This window comes from Mustela lutreola, chromosome 1 (assembly GCF_030435805.1).
Source record: "Mustela lutreola isolate mMusLut2 chromosome 1, mMusLut2.pri, whole genome shotgun sequence".
In the NCBI taxonomy this organism is placed as follows: Eukaryota; Metazoa; Chordata; class Mammalia; order Carnivora; family Mustelidae; genus Mustela; species Mustela lutreola.
This window is the reverse complement of record NC_081290.1, coordinates 56,781,139-56,796,062: the sequence shown is the minus strand read 5'-3', so window position 1 is coordinate 56,796,062 and position 14,924 is coordinate 56,781,139.

Here is a 14,924-nt window from a genome sequence, read left to right as displayed (position 1 = left end):
GATCATATATGTAAAAATCATATATGTAAAAAATGTAAAAAAATCATATATGTAAAAAATCCCAAAGATTACACATAAACACACACACACACACACAAAGAGTTAAAACTAACAAATAGATTTAACAAAGTTTCAAGATACAAAATTAATATATAAAAATCATGTTTGTTTTCATACACTAACAATGAACAACCTGGAAAGTAAATTAAGAACACAATTTCATGTACAATAACAATAATAAAATGCTTAGGAATAAACATAAAAGCACTGGGCACAGAAAACTACAAAACATTGCTAAAAAAAATTTAAAAGGTCACAAATAATCAGAAAGACTATTTGGTTGGGAGATGTGATAGTATGTCAAATTACCCCCAAAAATCTACAGATTCAACACAATCCCTACCAAAATCTGAGTAACGGGATTTTGCTGTTTGTAGAAACAGAAAAAAAATCATCCTAAAATTCATACGGAATCTCAAGGGACCCGGAATAACAAAAACAATTTTGAAAAAGAGTAACACAGTTAGAGGATTCACACTTCTTAACTTCAAAACATATTACAAGTTTACAGGAATCAAAACAATGTGATAGCAACATAAAGACAGACATATAGACCAATGAAATAGAATAGAGAACTCAGTAAAACAAAACAAAACAAAACAACCTCCTCACATATATTGTTCAATTATCTTCAACAAGGGTGCCAAGAACACTCAATGAGAAAAGGACAATCTTTTCAACAAATGTTGTGGGAAAACTGAAAAGCTACTTGCCAAAGAATGAGGTTGACCTTTATCTTATATAATATACAAATATTAACACAAAATAAGTTAAATGCTTAACACAAGGCCCCAAACTAAAAAGCTCCTAGAAAAATAAAACCAGAGACAAGTTTCATGACATTGGATTCAGCAACAATTTCTTGTATTGAAAAGCAAAAACATGCAGCAAAAGCAAAAATAGACAAATGGGACTGCATCAATCACAAAATCTTTTGATCATCAAAGGACAAAATCAACAGAGTGAAAAAGCAATCTATGGAATGGGAAAAAAATACTTGCAAATCACATATCCAGTAAGGTGTTAATATTCAGAATATATAAAGAACACCTACTCAATAACAACAACAACAACAACAAAAATCAAATAACTCAATTAAAAACTGGGTGAAGGAATTGAATTAACAGTTTTCTAAAGAGGATATATGATTGGTCTACAAACATAAAATGGTGATTTAACATCACTACTTTTTGAAAAGGCAGTCTGTGCATACACTAGTCCTTATAAGAATGAGTCTTGGACCTGGAACACTTTTTTTTTTTTTTTACCAAGAGATAAAGAATGTACCCAGCTTGTGCTGGCCCTTCTCTGGAAATATCTTTCCTTGTTTCAGTGTATGCTCCTTCATTCAGCTTAAATGTGTACATTATATGGCAACTGGCCAATTCCACTGCTATCTCTGTTCTCTGTGGAGAAGGGATGGAGTCCTTCTGCGGTAGCATAAGAGGGGTGTGGGCATGCTAATGGCTGTGCATCAGCTGCTAGGAGGGACCTGTTAGCCATAGGGGACTGATGCCCACTACTGAAACTGATCTTGCTCTTTCTCTTTCCTGTATAAGTAAAGCATCCTCCCATCCAGTGTGTAACTACATTGTGTCTTCTTTGGCGACTCCAATACTAAGAAGCAATGGGCAGAAGTGCTTTAACTTCTACTCCTAACAGTAGTCTATGGGTATTACTTGCTCAACACTAAACACTAGAGAAATGAACATGAAAACTACAATGTGATATCCACTCACACACACAAGGATGCCTACTATCAAAAATCAGAATATAACTAGTGTTAGTAAGGGTGGGGAGAAATTGGAAGCCTTTGCACTATCAATAGGACTATAAAATGGTATGATCTCTATTAAAAAAGAAACTATGGCTGTTCCTCGGAAAACTAAAAATAGGACAATTTTATGATTCAACATTCCTGCTTCTGGGTATATTTACAAAAGTGTTAAAAGCAGGGTCTCAAACATAATTTCCATACCCTTGTTCATAGCAGCATTATTCACAATAGTCAAGAGGTGAAATTAACCTGAAAGCCCATAGAAGGATGAATAGATAAATAAATTGTGGCATATATATACAATGTAATACGATTCAGTCTGAAAAAGAAAGGAAATTTTATCACATGCTACCACACGGTTAACTTTGGTGAACACTATGTTAAATGTCACAAAATAACAAATAGTGTAGGGTTCCACATATATGAGGTATATGTGGAACTATACCTATGTATACCATATACCTATGTATAACTATACCTATGTATACACATATACCATAGTATATGTGGAACTATACTATGACTACTAGAGTAGTCATATTCATAGACTCAAAAAGAGGAATAGCAATTACCAGTTATTGGGGGAAAGAGGGAGAGGGGAATTGTTTAGTGGGTCTAGAGTTTATGCAAGATGAAAAATTCTGGGGATCTGTTTCACAAGGTGAGTGTACTTAACACTATTGAATTATATACTTAAAAATGGTTAGGGTGGTAGATTTTATGGTATGTGCTTTTAACCACAGTTAAAAAACAAACAACAAAAAAAAGACATTCCTGAGCTTCAGCCTCAGAAATTCTGATTCAGTATGTCTGGGGTGGTATCTGAGAATTAACATTTCTAGAGTTACCTAGGCCACACTTTGAGTACCACTAATTTATATCACATTTCATCATTAGAAAAATATTAGAGAGCTACAATGTGTGGTTCTAGTTTGAAATATTAAGAAAGGCTGGGTAATGGTTTGTGCCCCAAATCACCCCAGTCTGTGATGTGCATGGACTGAGACCCAGAGGCCTGGATTCCAAGGGACCTGGCTTCTCTTCTGCTCCAAACACACAAGCTGTTGTGATGTTGGACCACTCACCTCTCTAAGCTTTAGGGGACTTCATTAATAATTGGGAATAAAACTGCTGATTTAGTAGGGATGTGATGAGGGTTATATGAGGGAACAAGTGGAAGGCACATCTGTTTCTTTATAAGAAACAGATTTGATAACTGTGTCATAGTAGATGCTTGATTTATATAATGATAGGAACTCAATGGCACCAAACCTTCCCTGATCCCCCCACCATCCAGCCTTCTGTGTCTTTTGCACTTATCAAATGGGTTGTCTTGGTTCCAACATTGACACTGATTTCTAGGAGGTTGGGCCTAGTTTGTTAGCTTACTTCTCCTCCATCCTGTGTCTTTTATAGTGCTTGGGACATATCAGATGATAAATAAATATATACTAATTGGATAAAATATATAGAGAAGCTGTATTAGTAGTTCTCAACCAGTGTATCACATAAGAACTACCTGAGAATTAAATAAAAATACCAGTGCCTGGGGTACCCTCCAGAAATTCTGATTTAATTAAGCTACGGTATTTTCTCTCAACCTCAGTTGTAAATTAGAATTACCCCCAGGAAATTAAAAAATCCACTACTCAGGCGATATCTCTACCAATTATATTAAAATCTCTGGGCATGGGGCTGAAGTACCAGTATCTTTTTAAAAATAACCTTCAGATGAAACTACTGTGTGGTAGGGTCTGGGCATCATTGGCCAGTTGGAGAGAAAATTCATATACCCAAGCAGTGGATTCCTAACCTGTTCTTAAATAAAGACAAATGCAAAATAATGAGGGAGGCGAGTCACTATTTTGCATGTGCCTAATAAAATCTTATAGTCTGCCCTTTCCAACTTTGTTCATCTAATGTACTTTCTGAGTGTTTAGAGTTGCTCTCCTTCAAATTCACTTCTCTTCCTTTTTGGCTCTTTGAAAATGCTTTTGGGTGACTGTTCTGGCTTGGATAGTGTTTCCCAAAACTGCATGTACACCTGGAGCCTGTGAATGTGACCTTAATTGAAAATAGAAACTTTGTAGATGTAATCAAGTTAAGATGAGGTCATACTAGATGAGGAGGTACTCCAGCCCAATGACTGGTGTCCCCCCCAAAGAAGAGGGAAGTTTGGACACAGACATCCAGAAGATGACTCCACGTGATGACAGAGGCCAGGACTGGAGAGACAAGTCCATAAGCCAAGATGTGTCAAAGTTGACTACAGCCACCAAGAGCTTGATGTCAGGCATCCATTGCTTGTTTGGTCAATATCAATGTAACAGGGAGGCTGGGGAAGAAAGTGAATAGATGGAGAGCCAGTGAAATATGTTAGCACTGCTGTGGTTGTGAGCTCCTGCACAGAGCCAGTGCTGAAATGTGGTTTTCCTAAGGGAGGAGAGAAAGATTTCCAGCACTGAGCATTTTAAAAGATGCTGATATGCCATCCTTCAGTAACTATTACCTACCTGCAAACCTCCCGTCTTTTGTTATCAAGTGGAATCACTCCTTAAGTGAGACACACACACACACACTGGCCCCTCCACTTCATATTCAGAAAATTCTCAGAGAGAAAATATGAAGTACCAAGTTCTAAATAAGCTAATGTAAAATCTGTCTTGTTTTTTAAATTTTATTTTATTTTATACTGTGTTTTTATTTTTCTTATTTTTTTAAAGCTGTTTTATTTATTTATTTATTTATTTATTTATTTATTTATTTATTTGTGTTCAGATGTCTGCACAGGATGTGGCTGTGACAGAAGGCTGACCAGGAATGGAAATGTTAGCTTCTGGAATTTTCTTTCTGTTCAGAACATAAAAGGGATCTATACATGGAAAAGAGGGAGGCACCCTATTCACTTAATGGCTTGGATCACATTTGAAATCACAAATTTCACTCTTCTCTCATCAAGTGAAGAAAATCATGACCTCCAGACACAGAAAGTGCCGGGGGACCTTTAGACCCTGGGTTTCTCACTTACAGGCTCTGCCATCTCATGCTTGGTGACCTTGAAAAGTTGCTCAGCTTTTCTGGGTCTCAGTTTCCTAATCTAGAACACAAGGATGACAACACCTACCAGACAGTGTTGTTGAGGGGATTATATAAGAGAAGGGGGCAAAGCCATTGACATGTACTAGGTTATCAGTATTGTTCTTCTTTGCTTACTGGGTGGGGAAAAAAAACAAAACAAAACAAAAACCTCTCACTTTTAAAAAGTTTACATGAAGAAATTTTGAACTGCCTCCACAGCTGGCCCTGTGGGTGGACTTTAGAAGTCACTTGAGTTGAACACCTTCTGTGCAAGCAGTGAGGCACTACGTGCTCTAGATTTATTGACCAACGTGAGTCTTAGAGCAGCCTTTCAAGGTGGGTTTCACTGTCCCTATTGTTGAGATGAGATCACTGGAGTTAGGAAAAGTTAAATAATTGGCACAGAGATGTTGTATGGGAAGCAACGGGGGCGAACTTCTAGCCCAAGTGTAGGAAACTCCACCATGTTGAAAACAAATCTCCTCCCAGTTCTGCCAGTGGCCAAACACCATGAGTGAACTCAATACCACTTCATGGGCCGGAAATGACATTAAACGGTCTTTGAATCTAGTCGGGTCAGTTCTTCAATATTTATGTCACTCAGACTAGACCAGAGTTATTATTTAGTGACCCCTGGAAGTGTTCAATAGTCTTCTCCTGTCTTAGGCCTACAGGGGACTGAGATGCATGAGTGCAAGTGGGGACCACAGGGATGACAATCTGTGTAGACTTGAAGGAATATGTTCTTCCTGTGGTGTGGCTAGGAGAAGCTGAGGGAGGGCCGGGGATGTTGGTTCAGCTCTTTTGGGTATGAGAGTGAGGTTCTAAGGTCAGGTCCTATGCCTTGTCTGACAATGACACTGCAATCCTTGATGTTTCTGAACATGCCAAACATGAACAGATCATTGGAATATAAGCACTATAAAAAGAGTAATCTGTTTTTTTCTTTATTTACTGCCACTTCCTTTTTTCTTTAATCATTTTATTTATTTGTTTATCAACAATTTCCTGAGCTCTTTCTTTTTACATTTTTTTAAGGGTGAACAATAATTTTTTTAATTAACATATAATGTATTATTTGTTTCAGGGGTACAGGTCTGTGATTCATCAGTCTTACATAATTCACAGCACTCACCATAGCACATGCCTTCCCCAGTGTCCATTACCCAGCCATCCATTCCTCCCACCCCACTTTCCAGGAACCCTCTGCTTGTTTCCTGAGATTAAGAATCTTTTATGGTTTGTTTCCTTCTCTGGTTTTGTCTTGTTTCATTTTCCCCTCCCTTCCCTTATGATCCTGTCTTGTTTCTCAAATTCCTCATATCAGAAAGATCATATGCTAAATGTCTTTCTCTGATTGACTTATTTCACTTAGCATAATACCCCCTAGTTCCATTCATGTCATTGCAAATTATTTACTGCCCTTTTCTACCCCTAGAACAGTGTCTGGCATAGAGTAGGAGCTCAGAGTAGATAATAAATAAACTAATTAATTAATTTCAGGGCATTTGCCCTTAATACTCCCTCCATGTAACACCTTTACCCCAGAGAGTCACCTGGTTTGATTTTTCATTTCATTTATGGTAGGTTTAAAAGTCATCTCCACGGAGAGGCCTCCTCTGCTGTCTCGCTTAAGATTAGTTACAGTCCATCACTTTTACCCTCTTCTTCTCCTTTACTCTTCCTTTCTATTACTTGCATATTTGTGAGTTTATCATCACTTTACCCACTGGTCGTTCCATGGGTCAAAGCATTGATTTCTTTGAAATTCTGTATCTCTAGGACCTGGAACATGGTCTGGCAGAGGCAGCGTTTAATAAATTGTGTGTTGAATGAGTGAATGAATGAATGAGTGAGTGAATGAATGAATGAATGCCAACTCCATGGAATAGGTTAGCATGGTGCCTGCCACATGGCAAGGGAGAGATAAATGTCAGTGTTCATGTTGATGAGGACACCAAGTATAACCCTGAGGCTGTCACACTCTAGATAGGCCAATGACCATGCTCAGTGTAGGTTATGGATATTGGTGAGTGGAAAAGACCACTCTTCCATGGCACCTGTCATTCTTCCCTGACACCCGGAGAAATTCTAAATAATAGAGTTTGCTTCTGACTTTTTGTTCTTCATAGACCTTTGAGAAGGCATTGGGTGTCACATCCTCCTCTCTTCTCAACTCTTTTTTTTTTTTTTTTTTTTTATAAATAAAGTCTTTTTTTTTTTTTAATTTTTTTATTATTTTTTTTTAAGATTTTATTTATTTATTTGACAGAAATCACAAGTAGATGGAGAGGCAGGCAGAGAGAGAGAGAAGCAGGCTCCCTGCTGAGCAGAGAGCCCGATGCGGGACTCGATCCCAGGACCCTGAGATCATGACCTGAGCCGAAGGCAGCGGCTTAACCCACTGAGCCACCCAGGCGCCCTCTTCTCAACTCTTGAATTAAAAAATTTTCAGATCTTTCTAACATGTAAGTGACTAAAAACAATGTCTGTTTCCCACCATATTCTAGCCATGGCCTCTCCCATCTTCTATGATTTTCTCTTCTCTTTGCTTTCACACATACTGTCATCTGCCCAAAGTGTCTCTACTCTGCTGCATTTCCTACCTATGAATACTTTTTCCAGATTCTAGCTTCCATAATACTTCTATGAAGCTCATCTGATACTTTTTCTGCTTTTTCCATGTCCTCTCTCAGTTTTCAGTGCCATTCCCCACATTTTGTTGGAGTTTTCACACAGGTCACTTTATTATCCTAGGTTCCTCTCCTAGGTCAGATAAGCTCCTCAAGATCAGGGGCCCCATATATGGTGGTCATAATGGATTCTGACTTGAGTCAGTGGAAGGCATTCCTCCAGTCTGTGGACATGGCTTATAGACATCCTGGATTCTGATCCCTGCCCCTCCTATCATTTGTGAAACCCTGGCAGTTGTCTTAATCACTCCATACTCCATGTGTCCACTTGAAATCAGGGATACCAACTACTATGGTTCACAAATAATCAAATACCTCAGACCAATGGAAGAAAGTATACAGATAGGAATTCTGAAATGGGTCACCTTTGGGGATAACAGGATGGATAAGCCACAGAATATAGTTTCTTAGATATTTTTTTCATTGTTAGATTGAGGACTATTTATGACTCCATTTAGAACCAGACAGAGAAACCAAACAATTGAACACATTTCTGAAAAATGCCCAGAGCTTTATTATCTTTGCTGCTTTGGCAGAAATAGCATCAGACTGAAATCATCATTCTGGCTCATTCACTTCAAAGACAGGTCCTCGGGCATATACACATAGCTTTATAGGCAATGGAATTATTACCTATGGTAAACAGCTTCTGAAACTCACATCACAAGTGAATATAACTTTAAAGCACAAAAACAAAATTACAAAATCTAAATATTCCACTATACTCTCATAGCACAAAACTCCATTATTTTATGGAAAACTTGGAAAGCTTTGCAGCATACAGAGGGACTAATGACATTACATTTCTTAACTGACTCCATCTGCTTTTGACTCATGGCAATTATTTGTCCATAATGCAATTACTAAGATTTGTCCGTAATGCAATAACTAAGATTTTGCCAAAGGTGAGGAATTACTCCTCATAGTAATTCAGGGCCATCTGCTCGGCAGTAACCAGATACATCTGCTGGGCTATCCTGTTGTGCTGTTTTCTAACTGTACCCTAGTATGACTGCTGGAATGTATCCAGGTCTGCCTGCTGGAATGTATCTAGATCCATCTGCTGGAATGTACCCAGGTCTGGCAGCTCTAATGTATCCAAGTCTGTCTGTTGGATGTATCCAGGCCCCTCTGCTGGAATGTAACCAGGCCCATCTGTTGGAATGTATCTAGGTCCGCCTGCTGGAATATATCCAGGTCTGGCTGCTGGATTGTCTTCTGGTCTATATTTTGGTAGGTGTCCTGAGTTGTCTTCTGCTTAATTTTGATGCTAGAGTCATCCTTACGATTGAGTTTGGTGGTCATTGTGGTTTATATCTCCACTGGAATGTTGGTGGTAACTTCTTTGGCGTAGAAGGATTGTGTGGGGGTGGTCTGTTCTGGGGTGGTCTCTGTGGTTGTGGTCTGCTGTGTCATGGTGGTCTCTTCCATAACCAACTTCTCTGTGGTCTCTTCCATAACCAACTGCTCTGTGGTCTGTTCTGGGGTGGTCTCTGTGGCTGTGGTCTGCTGTGTCATGGTGGTCTCTTCCATAACCAACTGCTCTGTGGGCGTGGTTTGTTCTGGGCTGGTTTCTGTGGTCATGGTTGGCTGTGTTGTGATGGGCCCTTTCATAACCAACCACTGTGTGGGGATGGTCTGTTCCAGGGTGGTCTCTCTAATCATGGTCTGCTGTGTAATGGTAATTTCTTCCATACCCAACTGCTCCGTGGGAGTGGTCTGTTCTGGGGTCATCTCTTTAATCGTGGTGTGCTGTGTAGTGGTGTTTTTTTCCACAACCAAATGCTCAGTGGTAGTCTCTTCATTCACAATGGGCACTGTGGGAGTGGGCTCTGGGAGTTGGAACTCCTTGGTAGGGACAGGAGGTATAGTTTGGCTCTGTTGCTCAGAACTTTTATCGGAGTCTCCTTCAATAAAGATAGGACAGGAGGGGTTGAATTCCATATTAGCATTGTTGGGATCATGGATCAGAGAGGAGTACACCAGCTTCAGATTGGATTCTGGAAACCTCCAACCACACACTCTGGTCCTCAGGACCATCTTGGAGTCCTCACAGATGTTGTTTTGCCAATGCAAGTTCTGGGCAATTTGCCTCCAGTAGATTATATCACTTCTAAAACATGATATGCAGGACTTTGGATTGCCAGCAAAGACACAGGAAAACTTGTGGTCAAATCGGGTGCACTCCACCTTTAGGGTGGTGCTGTCCTTATGATCAGTCACAGTCAAATAGCATGTGGCCTGGTCTCGGGTAACAATTATGCCACTGACCACGTGTTTTTCTTGCTGCCTTCTCTGCACAACTTGGGGCTTGCCCAGAGGGATCCATTGATCCTTGGTTGCAGTGCTGCTCTGCCATTTCACTAATTCCTTTTGGCCCTCCACCAAGAACACCTGAGCAGCCAGAAGGAGGAAGGAAAGCTGGGTGAGGTTATGGATCCTCATGGCTTCAGCTTGGTGGGGACCTGTTAACAAAAGCAGGTAAGTCAGTGCCTTGTTGTAGTTCAGTGATGCCGGGAGACAGGATAACCTCCTCTCTACCCTGACACTTGTCTGTCTGATGAGAAGTGAGATCAAGAATCCTTCTGGCTCCGGGGAAAACTGAAAGCTTTTTCAATAAGGTCAGGAACATGGCAGGGATGTCCATTATCACCACTACTATTCAACATAGTACTAGAAGTCCTAGCCTCAGCAATCATTCAACAACAACAACAAAAAATTAAAGGCATCCAAATTGGCAGAGAAGAAGTCAAACTATCATTCTTTGCAGATGATATGATACTATATGTGGAAAACCCAAAAGACTCCACTCCAAAACTACTAGAACTTGTGCAGGAATTCAGTAAAGTGTCAAGATATAAAGTCAATGCACAGAAATCAGTTGCATTTCTTTTTTTTTTTTAATTTTTCTAAAAGGTTTTATTTATTTATTTGACAGAGATTGAGAGAGAGAGAGACAGAGATCACAAGCAGGCAGAGAGGCAGGCAGAGGCAGAGAGAGAAGCAGGCTCCCCGCCGAGCAAGGAGCCTGATGCGGGGCTCGATCCCAGGACCCTGATCATGACCTGAGCTGAAGGCAGCGGCTTAACCCACTGAGCCACCCAGGCGCCCCATCAGTTGCATTTCTTTACACCAACAACAAGACAGAAGAAGGAGAAATTAAGGAGTCAGTTCCATTTACAATTGCACCCAAAACCATAAGATACATAGGAACAAACCTAACCAAAGAGGTAAAGAATCTATACTCAGAAAACTATAAAGTACTCATGAAAGAAATTGAGGAAGACACAAAGAAATGGAAAAATGTTCCATGCTCCTGGATTGGAAGAACAAATATTGTGAAAAGGTCTATGCTACCTAAAGCAATCTACACATTTAATGCAATACCTATCAAAATCCCATCCATTTTTTCCAAGAAATGGAACAAATAATCCTAAAATTTATATGGAACCAGAAAAGACCTCGAATAGCCAAAGGAATATTGAAAAAGATAGCCAAAGTTGGTGGCATCACAATTCCGGACTTCAAGCTCTATTACAAAGCTGTCATCATCAAGACAGTATGGTACTGGCACAAAAACAGACACATAGATCATTGGAACAGAAGAGAAAGCCCAGAAATAGACCTCAACTCTATGGTCAACTAATCTTTGACAAAGCAGGAAAGAATGTCCAATGGAAAAAAGACAGCCTCTTCTACAAATGGTGCTGGGAAAATTGGACAGCCACATGCAGAAAAATGAAATTGGACCATTTCCTTATACCACACATGAAAATAGACTCAAAATGGATGAAGGATCTCAATGTGAGAAAGGAATCCATCAAAATCCTTGAGAAGAACACAGGCAGCAACCTTTTTGACCTCAGCTGCAGCAACTTCTTCCTAGGAATACCGCGAAAGGCAAGGGAAGCAAGACAAAAATGAACTATTGGGATTTCATCAAGATCAAAAGCCTTTGCACAGCAAAGGAAACAGTTAACAAAACCAAAAGACAACTGACAGAATGAGAGAAGATATTTGTAAAAGTTTAAAAAGATAACTGACAGAATGGGAGAAGATATTTGTAAACGACATATCAGATAAAGGGCTAGTATCCAAAATCTATAAAGAGCTTATCAAACTCAACAGCCAAAGAACAAATAATCCAATCAAGAAATGGGCAGAGGACATGAACAGACATTTCTGCAAAGAAGACATCTAGATGGCCAACAGATACATGAAAAAATGCTCCACATCACTTGGAATCAGGGAGATACAAATCAAAACCACAATGAGGTATCACCTCACACCAGTCAGAATGACTAAGATTAACAAGCCAGGAAATGACAGATGCTGGCGAGGATGCAGAGAAAGGGGAACCCTCCTACACTGTTGGTGGGAATGCAAGCTGGTACAACCACTCTGGAAAACAGCATGGAGGTTCCTCAAAATGTTGAAAATAGAGCTACCCTATGACCCAGAAATTGCACTACTGGGTCTTTGCCCTAAAGATACAAATATAGTGATCCGAAGGGGCATATGTGCCCGAATGTTTATAGCAGCAATGTCCACAATAGCCAAACTATGGAAAGAACCTAGATGTCCATCAGCAGATGAATGGATAAAGAAGATGTGGTATATATATACAATGGAATACTATATATATATATATTATATATATATATAATATATATATGTAATATATATGTGTATATATACATACACAATGGAATATACAGCCATCAAAAGACATGAAATCTTGCCATTTGTGATGATGTGGATGGAACTAGAGGGTATTATGCTTAGTAAAATAAGTCAATTGGAAAAAGACAACTATCATATGATCTCCCTATCGTATCATACCATATCATATGAGGAAGTGGAGATGCAACGTGGGGGGCTTGGGGGGGAAGGAAAAGAATAAATGAAACAAGATGGGATTGGGAGGGAGTTAAACCATAAGAGACTCTTTTTTTTTTTAATATTTTATTTATTTGACAGAGAGTTAGAGAGAGAGCACAAGTAAGCAGAGCGTCAGGGAGAGAGGGAGAGAGAGAAGCAGGCTCTCTGCTGAGCAGGGAGCCTGATGTGGGGCTCAATCCCAGGACCCTGGAATCATGACCTGAGCTGAAGGCAGTTGCTTAACCAACTGAGCCACCTGGGCGCCCCCATAAGAGACTCTTTATCTCACAAAACAAACTGAGGGCTGCTGGGGGGAGAGGGGGTCGGGAGAGGGTAGTGGGGTTATGGACATTGGGGAGGGTATGTGCTATGGTGAGTGCTGTGAAGTGTGTAAACCTGGCGATTCACAGACCTGTACCCCTGGGGTTAATAATACATTATATATTTATTAAAAAATTAAAAAAATAATTTAAAAAATCCTTTTAATTCCTGGAATTACTAGACCAGCAGTCCGTCTATTCACATTTCTGCTTTATATGAGTCCTGAATGTCAAAAACGTCCTACCCTTCCTTCATTCCTTCACCACTCTCTGAGCTAAATAAATTCTCATCCCTCATTCACTACTCCTTTACACCTGCATTTGCTCACTCACTTCATTTATTCATTCATTTAAGAAGCATCTACTATATGTCATGCACTAAATCAGATATTGAATTAACTAGGTTGAATTAGAAATCTCGTATCTTAAACTCTTAGAGATAGTTCTTTGGGAAATTTGAATAGCATTAATTGGAAGTCAGTCCCAACTCTGTCTGTGACATGGTCTTGGGCAAATCATTCTCCCCCTCTGGGTCTCAGTTATATCAACTGGATATTGAGGTGTTGGATGCAATGACTGAAACTCTCTTATAGCTTATATTTTTACATGGGGTCATGAGACCATGTCATGATAGCAGACGTGGCAAGTGACATTAAAGGTCACAATTGATACAGGGCTCAAAATGCATTGAACTTGGACACTCTGAGACAGGCAAGTTTGTAAGACTGGGCACTTGGGGTGCAGTAAGAACCTAAGAAAAGGCATGAAGCAGCAGAGATCATTTAATTTGACTGGGCAAAGTGAGTCAGGGTGGATAAGGATGAATTTCTACCAGTGCATTTAGACTAGGAAATAGAGGGGAAGGATGATGATTAATTGATTTCTGGAGCCCTATTGTGACAAAGTGCTGGACATGTAGAAAGCCCTCAACCAATGCTTTTAAAAATAAATGATTGACTGGAAAGGATGATCTGAAGAACTTATACAACTCAACAACTCTGCACACCCAGATAGTCCAGTTTAAAAAATGGGCAGAGGACTCAAGTGATCATTTTTCCAAAGAAGATTACAAATGGTTAACAGACAATGAAAAGATGCTCAACATCACCCATCATCAGGGAAATGCAAATCAAAACCATGATGCGATATCTCTTTACACCTGTCAGAAGGCTAGAATTAAAAAAAAAAAAAAAGATATAAGAAGTACTGGCAAGAAAGTAGAGAACAAGAAACCCTCATGCACTGTTAGTGGGAATGCAAATTGGGGCAGACACTATCAAAAACAGTGCAGAAGTTTCTAAAAAACTAAAAGATAGATTAATGTTAATAATACTTATATTGATAATATTAACATAAGTAATATTAATATTACCATATGATTTAGTAATTGCACTACTGGGTATTTACCCCCCAATGAAAACAATGATTTTTTTTCTTAAAGATTGCATTTATTTATTTGACAGAAAGAGAGGTCACAAATAGGCAGAGGCAGGCAGAGACAGAGAGGGGAAGCAGGCTTCCTGCTGAGCAGAGAGCCTGATGCGGGCCTCAATCTCAGGACTCTGAGATCATGACCTGAGCCAAAGGCAGAGGCTTAACCCACTGAGCCACCCAGGCCCCCTGAAAACACTAATTTGAAAATATATGTTTGTTGCAGCATTATTTGCAATAGCTAAGATATGGAAGCAACCCAAGATTCCATCCAATGATAAGTGAGTAAAGAAAATACTATATATATATTATATGTATACAATATATATATGCACACACACACATATGCAATGAAATATTACATAGTCATAGAAAAGGATGTGATCTTGCCATTTACAACAACTTGGATTGATTTAGAGGGTATAATTCTAGCTGAAATAAATCTGACCTAAAGAGAAATACCATAACTTCACTTTTATGTGAAATTTAAAAAACAAAACAAATGAACAAACAAAGAGGAAAGAGACAAACAAAAAACAGACTCTTAAATAAACTGATGGTTGACATATAGGAGGTGGATAGGTGAATAAGTGAAATATAACATTAAAATTTTTTTTAAATTTAAAAAAAGAAAAAAATTATGACCTTAAATAGTACACTAAATTACATGGATTTTATCAGGTA